This window comes from Bombina bombina, chromosome 6 (assembly GCF_027579735.1).
Source record: "Bombina bombina isolate aBomBom1 chromosome 6, aBomBom1.pri, whole genome shotgun sequence".
NCBI lineage: Eukaryota > Metazoa > Chordata > Amphibia > Anura > Bombinatoridae > Bombina > Bombina bombina.
This window is the reverse complement of record NC_069504.1, coordinates 59,389,834-59,401,978: the sequence shown is the minus strand read 5'-3', so window position 1 is coordinate 59,401,978 and position 12,145 is coordinate 59,389,834.

Sequence of the window (12,145 nt, the reverse complement as noted above, 5' to 3'; positions counted from 1 at the left end):
ACACCTAATACATTATTTTTAAAGCTTTGATATGAAGACTTTATATGCTAAACAGCATTATAAACCTAATAAAATAACCACACAACACAGAATATATAATTAAACTAAGTTAAATGAACAAAAACATTTGCTAAACAGCATTATAAACCAAATAAAATAATCACACAACACAGACTTCACTTGCATTTTTCTGCAAACAGTTCTTTCTATGCATTCCGATCTAGACTGATTTATAGACAGGAAGATCTTGTTCCTTTGAAATCTGCTCGATAGCTCAGGTCTGGTTAAACTGATTAATTTCAGCTTGCTTGGCTTTGCTGCAACACAAGCGGACAGCTCCACCTACTGGCTATTTTAATAAATGCACTGCTTCTCAATGCTTTTCAATAGCAGTCACATGACTGGAAAAAAAGGTTGTTATTCTGAAACGGTGTAAAGTGAACCGTTGTAAAACGAGGGCCACCTGTATTCAGAAAAACTAATCTAATGATTTTTAACGGAGAGTAACAATTAAAGTCTATTGAGATTTTTGTAGATAAATCATTAAATATGTATTTTTAAAATGATTGGGATCAACCTATATATTATATATTGTGAAATATTTAAGAATTTATCTACAAAATCCACATATGCTTTAATGGTGATTTTATGATTAAAATCATTAGATACATTTTTTTAAAAGGATAATCATTCCCACAGTTTTTAGACCATTATTCAATAAACAAATTTCAGGACAGATTTGAAACCTAAAATAACAGCTAATAATTTTTGGAAGCACTGTATCAACTGTTCCCATAAACTTAATTACACATTAAAAACAACAAAAAAAAATAATTAAAAAAATAAATATGTCTAAAAAAAGAAATCAGTAGACAACCCCCTGGATTTTGGTGAATTAGAAGCGTTTTTTACAAGTATAATCCCTCTAGCAAAGAAAATGTGCAATTAAATAAATACTAAACAAGCACTCCTATGTTTAAGCTTAAATACTATTCCTATAAAAAACTATAAAAAAAACTGTAGATGTGGTAATTGAAAGACATTTAAAACAATAAATATTTTCCTATAAGGTCCCCTTAAAAACAGCTGTAAATTTATGAGCGGTTTGGGTATAATTAAATGTTTTGTAGTTAGAAGTATAAATGGTTTTATCAAGTCATAATTAAATTATAACAGATAGATTACTATTTGTATTTTTCAGTAGTGAATGTGTGCTAATTTTAGCCCTAGTTACAGAAAGATAGGGCAAAGATAAAAATGGAGATCAATAGGTATTTCTGAAAGAAAATGTGAATTTAAAGTCAGTGAATAAAAAATGACTTTAAGAGCGTACTTCCATCAAAAGCAAACCAATGTTTCTTATTCTATCCTTTGAAATGCAAATGTAATTCAGTTTAGCAATAAAAGTCAGTACTAGGCAGAATGAACAGAGTCCTTTTATGCAGTTTATAAGTGGATAAACATTGAATTGGTGGTGTTTCATGTGACGAACTACATTTCCTGGCTCGACAAAATACAAGTTTGTGATTCATTTCTAAGTGGTTCATTAAGTTACAGAAATTGCTCCGCTAAGAAGAAAGCTTTATTTGTACTATTATTCTAAATGTAATAAACGTTGAGTGTATTTCTTTCCCTATCTCCTTTTTGAGAGCCGTCTCAACTTGCCAAGTATTTTATGCGTTTAGATGACTCATGATAAATTTGTTATCATCCATATATTTTATGTACTGTAATTCTTTATCTGTATATTAAATTAATGATGATCAGTTTGGCACTGGAAAAGTGTAAACGTGTCATACAAGGTTATAATTTTATTAGGTTGAAAAATAAATTTAACGGCTGATTTTCGGGCATTGATTATTTTAAAGAGACATACATTTCAGGGGCTAAATGATCTGCATTAACAAAAGGCTAGTCCAGTCTCTATGAACTCAGAAACTAGAGATGTGCATTCATTTTCCGATGAATGCACTTTCGCCACGAAAATCGGATTTTCGTTTTGTTTTAAGGAAATAAAAATCTGAATGAATGCACAATGAAAAAAATACTGATGAAAATCGTCAGTATCCATTTGATTGCTTTAATTTTTTTTGTAAGGGTTAAAGGGACAGTCAACTCAAAAATGTTATTGTTTAAAAAGATAGATAATCCCTTTATTAATACCCATTCCCCAGTTTTGCATAACCAACATGGATATATTAATATACTTTTTACCTCTGTGACTACCTTGTATCTAAGCCTCTTTTGACAGACCCCTGATCACCTGAATTTTTATTTATTATCTATTGACTTGCATTTTAGCTGTGTTGTGCAGAAACCATGGGCATGAGCAAAATGTTATCTATATGGCCCACATGAACTAGAAGTCTCCTGTTGTGAAAAGCAAATAAAAAGCATGTGATAAGAGGCTGTCTTTAGTGACTTAGAAACAGGCAGAAATTTAGAGGTTTAAAGGTTATAAAGTATATTAATATAATAACAATGTTGGCTGTGCAAAGCTGAGGAATGGGTAGTAAAGGCGTTATCTAACTTTTCAAACAATAACAATTTTAGTGTTGACTGTCCCTTTAATATCTTTATGTGCTCTCAAGAGCACATTAAAGGGATTGTCTACTCCAGAATGTTTATTGTTTAAAAATATAGATAATCCCCTTATTACCCATTCCCCAGTTTTGCATAGCCAACACACTTATATTATTATACTTTTTACCTCTGTGATTACCTTGTATCTAAGGCTCTGCAGACTGCCCCTTTATTCAGTTCTTTTGACAGACTTGCATTTTAGACAATCAGTTCTGGCTTATAAATAACTCTACGGGACTGAGAACGTTATCTATATGGCACACAGGAACTAACGCCCTTTAGCTGTGAAAAACTGTCAAATGCATTCAGATAAGAGGCCGCGTTCAAAGGCTTAGAATTTAGAATATGAGCCTACCTAGGTTTAGCTTTTAACTGAGAATACCAAGAGAACAAGGCAAATTTGATGATAAAAGTAAATTGGAAAGTTGTTTAAAATGACATGCCCTATCTAAATCATGAAAGTTTAATTTTGACTTGACTGTCCATTTAAGGTAAGTATTGTAACTGCAGGTGAACTTTTCTCCTGTAGCTTTGAAACATTTACATTCGCTTAAACGAAAACAAATGTAAATGTTTAACGAAAATTCAGTATTTATTTTTTTTAATACGGAATAGTGCACTGAATATTCAGAACCAAAATTTCATCCTTAACAAAATTTTCTTAGCTGTACATGTCTATCAGAAACTAGCACCATCTGCACGTCCCTGGTATCTGATTGTTAGGAACTCACTGTGCACTAGTCTGGCAGTCAGACACTTCATACTATTTGTTCTTTGTTGCATATAATGGAGGAGATTTTCAGAAATGTATTTCATGGTTTTTTTGCTGTTGGGTTTTTTAAACTTATGTTACTATCTTGAATTAATCAAAAGTTGTTTTTTTATCAAGGGAACAGTGCCCTTAATTCCTCCTGTATGTGTTTGTAAAATTTTGTAAAATCTTTGTTTTATTTAAATTAATTGTACCCATGGACAGCGCTGCGGAATATGTTGGCGCTTTATAAATAAAGTATAATAATAATATAATAATAATCATCAGTGGTAACTGACCTATTGGAGCAATGAGGGTAACATCCCTTTAAATACCCCCAAATAAATAATTACTGTTACTATTATTATTAGTAGCAGTAGTAGTAATAATAATAATAATAATAATATGTCTTTCTTAAAGGGCCATAATACCCAAATGTTTAAACACTTGAAAGTGATGCAGTATAGCTGTAAAAAGCTGACTAGAAAATATCTCCTGAACATCTCTATGTAAAAAAGAAAGATATTTTACCTCAAAAGTTCCTCAGTAGCCACCTCCCATTGTAAAGGATTTCTAAGCAGCATTTTAGTGCGTCTGTCCTGGGACAGCTTAGGGGATGAGCCTTGTGAACTCTCATATTATTTCACCAATCAGGTAAAGGAAGCTTACTATGAAATCTCATAAGAGTTAAGTCAAATCTCATGAGATCACAGTAAGAGTTCATGACCTCAGCACTGCTGATGCTGATTGGCTGCTGTTCATTTCTTCATTTTTTTTTTTTTTTACCTGCAGCTGGGAGCAGGTGAAGTATAACTTTTTACATAGAACTTACTCTGCTGAGCTGAGGAGATTGTGAGGTAAAATATCTTCCTTTTTTTACATAGAGATGCTCAGGTGATATTTTCCTGTCAGCTTTTTACAGTTATACTGCATCAGTTTCAAGTGATTTAGCATATGAGTATTATGTCCCTTTAATTTAATTTTTTTTTTTCAGTTTTTTATTTTGATTATTTGTATTTAGGTAATTTTTAATTTAATTTTCATACTTTTCTTAATAGAATCCTGCATCCGTGAAGCACCTCCTTAACAAGACACTTCTTAGTCTTCTGCTTTTTTCCTCTCAAAAATCTTAAACTGTCCCATGCATGCGGCTATTTGTAGACACCTTTCTTCCTGTCCATTTATTGTAAAATTATCATTAAAGAAACATTAAACCCAAAATTTGTCTCTCATGATTCAGATAGAGCCTACATTTTTAAAGAAGTTTCCAACTCAATTATATTATCAATATCAAATTTGCTTCATTCTCTTGTTATTCTTTCTTGAAGAAACAGCAATGCACTATTAGCTGAACAAACCTGGTGAGCCAATGACAGGAGGCATTTATGTGCAGGCATCAATCATCAGCTCTTGAACCTACTTAGGAATGCATTTCAACAAGGGATACAAAGAGAACAAATCCAATTTAATAACAGAATTTGAAAGTTGTTTAAAATTGTTCTTTATGAACCATGAAAGTTTAATGTGTCAAATTAAAGATGCAACTGCTAGGTAAATATGATGATTATTGCAATAAATAGTGATGAGACCTCCAGCAGCCCTGTACTCACTTCATTTTTCCCGCTTCTGAACAGCCAATGACGAAGCTGCTGCCCGCCCCTATTCTTTCCTACTGTGCCCATTCCAGATGGCTATTTTTTAGCGAATGTGCAGAATTAAGGCGCATAATGTATATTTATACAGGGGGGCATTTAAAGGGACATGAAACCCACATTTTTTTCTTTCATGTGTTAGATAGAGCATGCAATTTTAACCCCTTAATTAAAATAACGTACCATGTACGTCACCGTTTGTTAAGGGGTTTTTGGCCCACAATAGAGTGGGTCTGGCCGGCAGGCCTCCAGAAATAGCTTGGTTTTGCTGTTGGCGGCTAGATTTTGCTATCAAAAACAAGCCCCATTGAAAGGCATACATTGCTGGTCATTAAGGGGTTAAATAGCTTTCAAGTTTATTTCTACTATCTATTTTGTTGAGGCCTAGGTACTGGTAGGCTCAGAAGCTGATGATTGGTGGCTGCACATCTATGCCTCTTGCCATTGGCTTTCAGCTAGCTCTCAAAGGACACCAGGAGAATGAAGCAAATTAAATAATACAACTAAATAGGAAAGTTGTTTAAAATTGTAACAATCATGAAAAAAAAATTGGGTTGTGTGTCCCTTTAACTCCTGTTGGCTTTAGCGCACATGCACAACAATGTCTCTATTAATAATATGTTTTTAACCTACTTACATTGTATTAAACATAATTTAGGGGGAAGATATTAGGGTCAAAAGACTGGTGGAGTTAAAAAATTACTTTCTGAGAGTATTTTTTAGTTGTACTTTACTTTAACACATATGCAGGTCCACAAATACATCCTCAATGCTTTCCCAACATCCCTTGTCATAAATCATTTCTATAATACCTCTTCGCAAACACCACACACCTTTTTAAATTATTAACCCATAGTTACAAAATGATTAAAGCTTATTTCAGGTCATATACTTCCCTTTAAATCATACTCAAAACATTTAAGCCTAAATTCATCTACATTCATTTATTTCAATAGCATTTTAATGTGTTCTTTATGCACAATAACAAGGTATAATACTCAACACTTGAGGGCAAAATGTATCCCATGACTTGTAATACAAGCATAATAAGCGCACTACTACAGCTTGACTATATTAATAGAAAGTATTGTATTGGGCGGCACTAAATAACTTTTTAGTGCTAAAATGACATAGGGGCATCACCAGATTGTGAGTTTTTCTTTGCGCGAGGTCCCACAAAAAAATAACTCAACCAGCTCTATCGATTGCGCTCCACTTATAATCTAGGTTGTAGTGTTTTAAGTGTTTAGCTTTGGTTTTATAGTTTTAAACACTTTATTATTCTTTTTTAATTTTTTTAACCTTCAACAATAATGAACGTAATAATTAAATAGTTAATTAAACAAACCATTCTACACAAAAGCTGCATTTTTAAACGAAAGAGCAATTATAGGACTAAGCACAGTAGAACTGCATAATCAATAAGTGCATAATTAAGAGACAATGCAAAAGCACTTAGTTTGAATTTCAGTAGTAGATTTTTTTCTGACAAATGTTACATTTTCCTTCATAATGCATCACGTGACAGCCATCAACCAATCACAAAATGCATATATGTATATCCTGTAAATCTTGCACATGCTCAGTAGGAGCTGGGGCCTCAGAAAGTGTGCATATAAAAAGATTAAAGGTGAATTGGAAAGGTGTTTAAAATTGCTCTATCTGAATCAGGAAAGTTTCATTTTGACTTGACTGTCCCTTTAATTAAAGGGTTCTTCTGATATTTTATATATGTAATCATTCAAACACTGAAATTATTTCAATCAAATAAAAGGCTGACATTAAAAAAAAATGTGATTTTAAAGAAGAATTCAGTCCACTATATCACAATTAAATAAAGGGCTTGCTTTATGTATTTGTATTTTATTTTTCCACTCTTTTGTCAAAAATATCTGTAATTATAATTGTGTTCAGAAAAAGTTTACAATAGATAACAAAAACGTAACTACTTATTTATTTTGTATGATGAGTTATGTATATCAGCTCTCCTTTTCCAGGTCACATATCAGCGTTCAGTGTGACTAACATTGTGGCAAATGAGTCACAGTTAGCAGACAGACCCCTTTTCTGGTGATGTGCTTGTTTTTATGATTTAAGTGTTCTGTAATTTGTGGTTTACCAAACATAAAAATGGGACAATGCATTTTAATATTACTGGTATACAGTGAATATCATTGTGAATGACTAAAAGGACCAGTAAATACAGTAGATTTGCATAATCAACAAATACATGATAAAAAGACAATGCCATAGCACTTAGAGGTCAACAATATATCATGCTCCGTAGTGAAGGCTCGCCTGAAACAGAAGTCTAAAGACCACTGCTTTATAACCTGTCCGCCTGCTCTGAGGCGGCGGACAAAAATCAACCCGAATCGGATACAATCGGATTGATTGACACCCCTGCTAGCGGCCAAGCGTATGCTGTCTGCATTTATTGATGTGCAGTGGATACGATACGCTACATCGTATCATGTCCTCTCGCACATTAGTAAATTGACCCCTTAGGGGCCTATTTATTAATGTGCAAGCGGAAATGATCAGATATTGCGGATCATGTCCGCCAAACATCGATAAATGCCGACAGCATACACTGTCAGCATTTATCATTGCACCAGCAGTTCTTGTGAACTGCTGGTGCAACGCCGCCCCCTGCAGATTCACGGCCGCTAGCAGGGGGTGTCAATCAACCTGATCGTATTGGATTGGGTTGATTTCCGACGATGTCTGTCTGCGGCGTCAGAGGAGGCGGACAGGTTATGGAGCAGCAGTCTTTTTGTATAAAATACCGGGTATATGTTCCTGTAATGTAATTATTGGGTGTGTAACTTTCAACCAATAAAACAACAAGATATCTACTTGTAAGTTACAGACCTGTTAGACCTTAAGATCAACATGAACTAACTTAACTTTTTTAAGAATATACTAGGTGATAAGCTTGCCCAGAGGGCAGTCTATGTTTAAAAAATACAAACCCTCAAGCTAAAGTTACAAAAAATAAAACAAGTAAAATTACAGAAAAAAATAAACAAAGCTATCCAAAATAAAAAATGTAAACCTAAACTAATGCCCCTATAAAAATAAAAACACCCCCTAATCTAATACTAAACTACCAATAGCCCTTAAAAGGGCATTTTGTAGGGCATTACCCTAGGTTAAACAGCTCTTTTAGATTTAGGCTCTTTTATTTTCATTTTTGGGGTGTTTTTTTTTAGATTAGGTTTTTTTTTTGCTTTAAAAAAAGCTGATAGCTGAATGCCCTTTTAAGGGCAATGCCAATACAAATGCCCCTTTAGAGGCAAAGGGCTATTGGTAGTTTAGATTAGAGGTTGTTTTTATTTTGAGGGGGCTTTTTTATTTTCATAGGGATTAGGTATAATTTTTTTAAATTTTTTTGTAATGTTAGACTTTTTTATTTTTTGTAATTTAATGTTAGATTTTTTAATTTTAATTGTAGTTTAGTAGTTATTGGGGTGTATTTAGGGGTGTTAGGTTAGGGGGCTTAGTAATTAAATGAGCTATTTGCGTTGTGAGGGGGTTCGCGGTATAGGGGTTAATATATTAATTAGGGTTATTGCGATGTGAGGCATTGGTGATTTATTGGTTAATATTTTAATTGTGTTATTTGCAGAATAGGGGTTAATAACTTTAATATTTTGCATTGTGGGGGTTGACGGTTTAGGTCTTTGGTAATACTTTATGCGGGAGGTTAGGTTTTTTTTGTTATACTTCGTGCGAGCGAGTACGTGTTTTTATTTTTTTATTTCTTGCAGGCGGTTACGTGCTTTTTAGCTATGTTGTGCGGGTGATTGCGTGTTTTTTTTTTTGTTTTTTTTAAAGGATTTGCTTACGCTGCATCCAGGTGGATTCTTTGAGCTGTGTGCGCAGCCAACATTCTTATGGCTGCCGCACGCAGCCAACATTCCTTTGAGGATGCGTGCGCAACTGGCGACGGACGCGTTACAAACGCGATTTTAATATAGATATTTGAACATGTTTAGAAATATGATAGAAATTTAGAAATTTGAAGAGTGTTTTGTTCCTAAAAGTGACCTTCTAAAAGCTGCTAAAAGATGCCTGCACGAAAAGTTGATAGATTTTGTTATTTATGCAGTTAGAGTAACCTTTTGCCTTTTTTCTTAAAGGGACACTGAACCCAAATTTTTTCTTTCATGATTCAGATAGAGCATGGAATTTTAAGCAAGTTTCTAATTTACTCCTTTTATCAAATTTTCTTTATTCTCTTGGTATATTTATTTGAAATGCAAAAATGTAAGTTTAGATGCCGGCCCATTTTTGGTGAACAACCTAGGTTGTCCTTGCTGATTGGTGGAAAAATTCATCCACCAATCAAAAACTGCTGTCCAAAATTCTGAACCAAGAAAAAAGCTTAGATGCCTTCTTTTTCATATAAAGATAACAAGAGAACAAAGAAACATTGATAATAGGAGTAAATTACAAAGTTGCTTAAAATTGCATGCTCTATCTGAATCACAAAAGAAAAAATTTGGGTTCAGTGTCCCTTTAAATACTTTTCAAAACTGTCATCAGCTCTGGATTATTTACTAGGACTAAAAACATAATACTTACTATAGGGATATCAATAAGTTAATATGTTAACAGGATATGGAAGCCAACATTTTTCTTTCATGAGTCAGATAGAGTATGTAATTTTAAATAACTTTCTAATTTACTTATATGATAATTTTTACTTAATTCTCTTGGTATCTTTTGTTGAAAAGCAGGGACATAAGCTTAGGAACCCGCCCATTTCTGGAGCAATTTATGGCAGCAGTTTTGCCAGAATGTTATCCATTTGCAAGAGCACTAGACTGCAGCACTATTTCCTGCAATGTAGTGCTGCAGATGCCTACCTAGGTATCTCTTCAACACAGAATATCATGAGAACAAAGCAAATTTGATAATAGAAGTAAATTGGAAACTTGTTTAAAATGGTTTGTTCTGTCTGATTCACAAAAGAACATTTTTGGGATTCATATCCCTTTCAGGAGACAGAGATGGAGTTTGGAAAGCAGACTGAACTATTTAATTAAATAAGGTGTTGTACTTCCAAGCAATAAAAGCTAAAAATCATATTATCCAATCATACGTTTCATTGTAAGAATGTACTACCAAATAAAAAAATAAGGGGTGGTTCTAAAACTTAAAGGGACATGAAACCCACATTTTTTCTTTCACGATTTAGAAAGAGCATGCAATTTTAAACAACTTTCTAATTTACTTCTATGATCTAATTTGATTTATTCTCTTGATATTCTTTGCTGAGTATCTAGATATGCTCAATAGCTGCTGATTGGTAGATGCAAATAGATGCCTTGTGTGATTGGCTAACCCATGTGCATTGCTATTTCTTTAACAAAGGATATCTAAAAAATGAAACAAATGAGATAATAGAAGTAATTTGGAAAGTTATCTAAAATTGTATTCTCTACCTGAATCATGAAAGAAATGTTTGGGGTTTAGTGTCCCTTTAAAGGAACCTGATTCAGGTAGATAATTTGCTTTTAAACAACTCTCCAATTTACTTCTATTATGCAATTTTATTTAATGTCCTTGGTAGCCCTTGTTGAAAAAGATACCTAAGTAGGTAACAGATGCTGCTGATTGGTGACATTATACTGTATATATATATATATATATATATATATATATATATATATATATACACACACACACACATATACATACACACACATACATACACATATATATATATATATATATATATATATATATATAAACACACACACATATACATACACACATACATATATACATACATATATATATATATATATATATACATACATACACACATCCAAAACCCTGTATAAATGAGGGTTCCTTGATTAATTCCTAGAACCAATCTTGCAGGAGATGTTTTGTAGGCAGAAGTGAGGGAAAGGCTAAAGTTTTCACTATGAAAGCAGTAGCAACTTTCAGGATACAAGGAATGTCCAGAAGAATAGGAGACAACAAGCCAGAGTCAACAGCCAAAATATCAAACAGCAACCAGACATAAAAGTAGGAGGGGTAGGCAAAAGAGTAATCTTAGCTCACTCCTCTCCAACCAACATTGACCTCAGGACAAGCATAGCACATCCCAGACTCTCCACTGCACCAATAATCTTCTCTTTAGCATGACCCCGGACTCTACACCATAGCTGAACCTGGCTGGCATAGCGTGACCTAAAACTCCTGCCACTCTGCCCATTTTCAGGTATTTTGACACACATGAAACCATAAGTAACCAACCATTTGTAAAAAATAATAGTACAAAACAGCAAAGATTTAATTCTTATATCTTCCACCCTACCTTAGCCCTGTGGTCATATTTTGATTTGGCACCTCCAAGAATTTTTCTAAACTACATATGTTCATTCGGATTCTGGTAAAGGCAAACTAGCAATCATTTTTCTGTATTCTTTGAATTCCTTTGACAATCCTTTAATTTAAAAATAATTAACAAACAAATGCATGTATCAATAAATACATTACTTTAAAAGCATGTAATGGTTTTCTCCAGGCTGAAATGGCTTCAAATTTAATATTTTAAACTATTCAATAATAATCCAGCAATGTCCTTATTGTCATGCTCATGGGTTCAGAGATTTGGAGCTTATGTGAGGTGGTGTTAGATTTAAGGCCGTTTTGTGCTCTAAAAGTGGCCAGAGGAATAGACTTCACAGTGGAACTACCCTTTTTTAGGCATGATTGAATAAACAGGTAGCCAAAGCAAGTTTTATTGTACAGGAACTGGAGACTCGGCTATTGGAAGCAGGATTGGACAGCAGTAATGTCCACACAGGAACTGGAATCAGGAGAAGTACCCCTTCTCTAGGACCAGAGATGGAAGTGCATACTTGAGGCTGAGACTGTAACAGGAGCTGGAAACTGGTGCTTGCAGGTGGCCCCTGCAGGACTTGATGCTGAAAAGAAAACCAGTACTTGGCAGGTGCCCTCTGCAGGACTTGGTGCTGAAGGAGGATACCACTCCAGTGCTTTGTAGGTGCCCTCTGCAGGAGTACAGGAGCAAGACGCAAGAGCTACAAGATGGTGACACCAGATAACATGTAGTTGAGACAGACAGGTAACGAGAGGGCAGTCAGAAGTCTAGCTGAGGTAAATTACCAGGAAG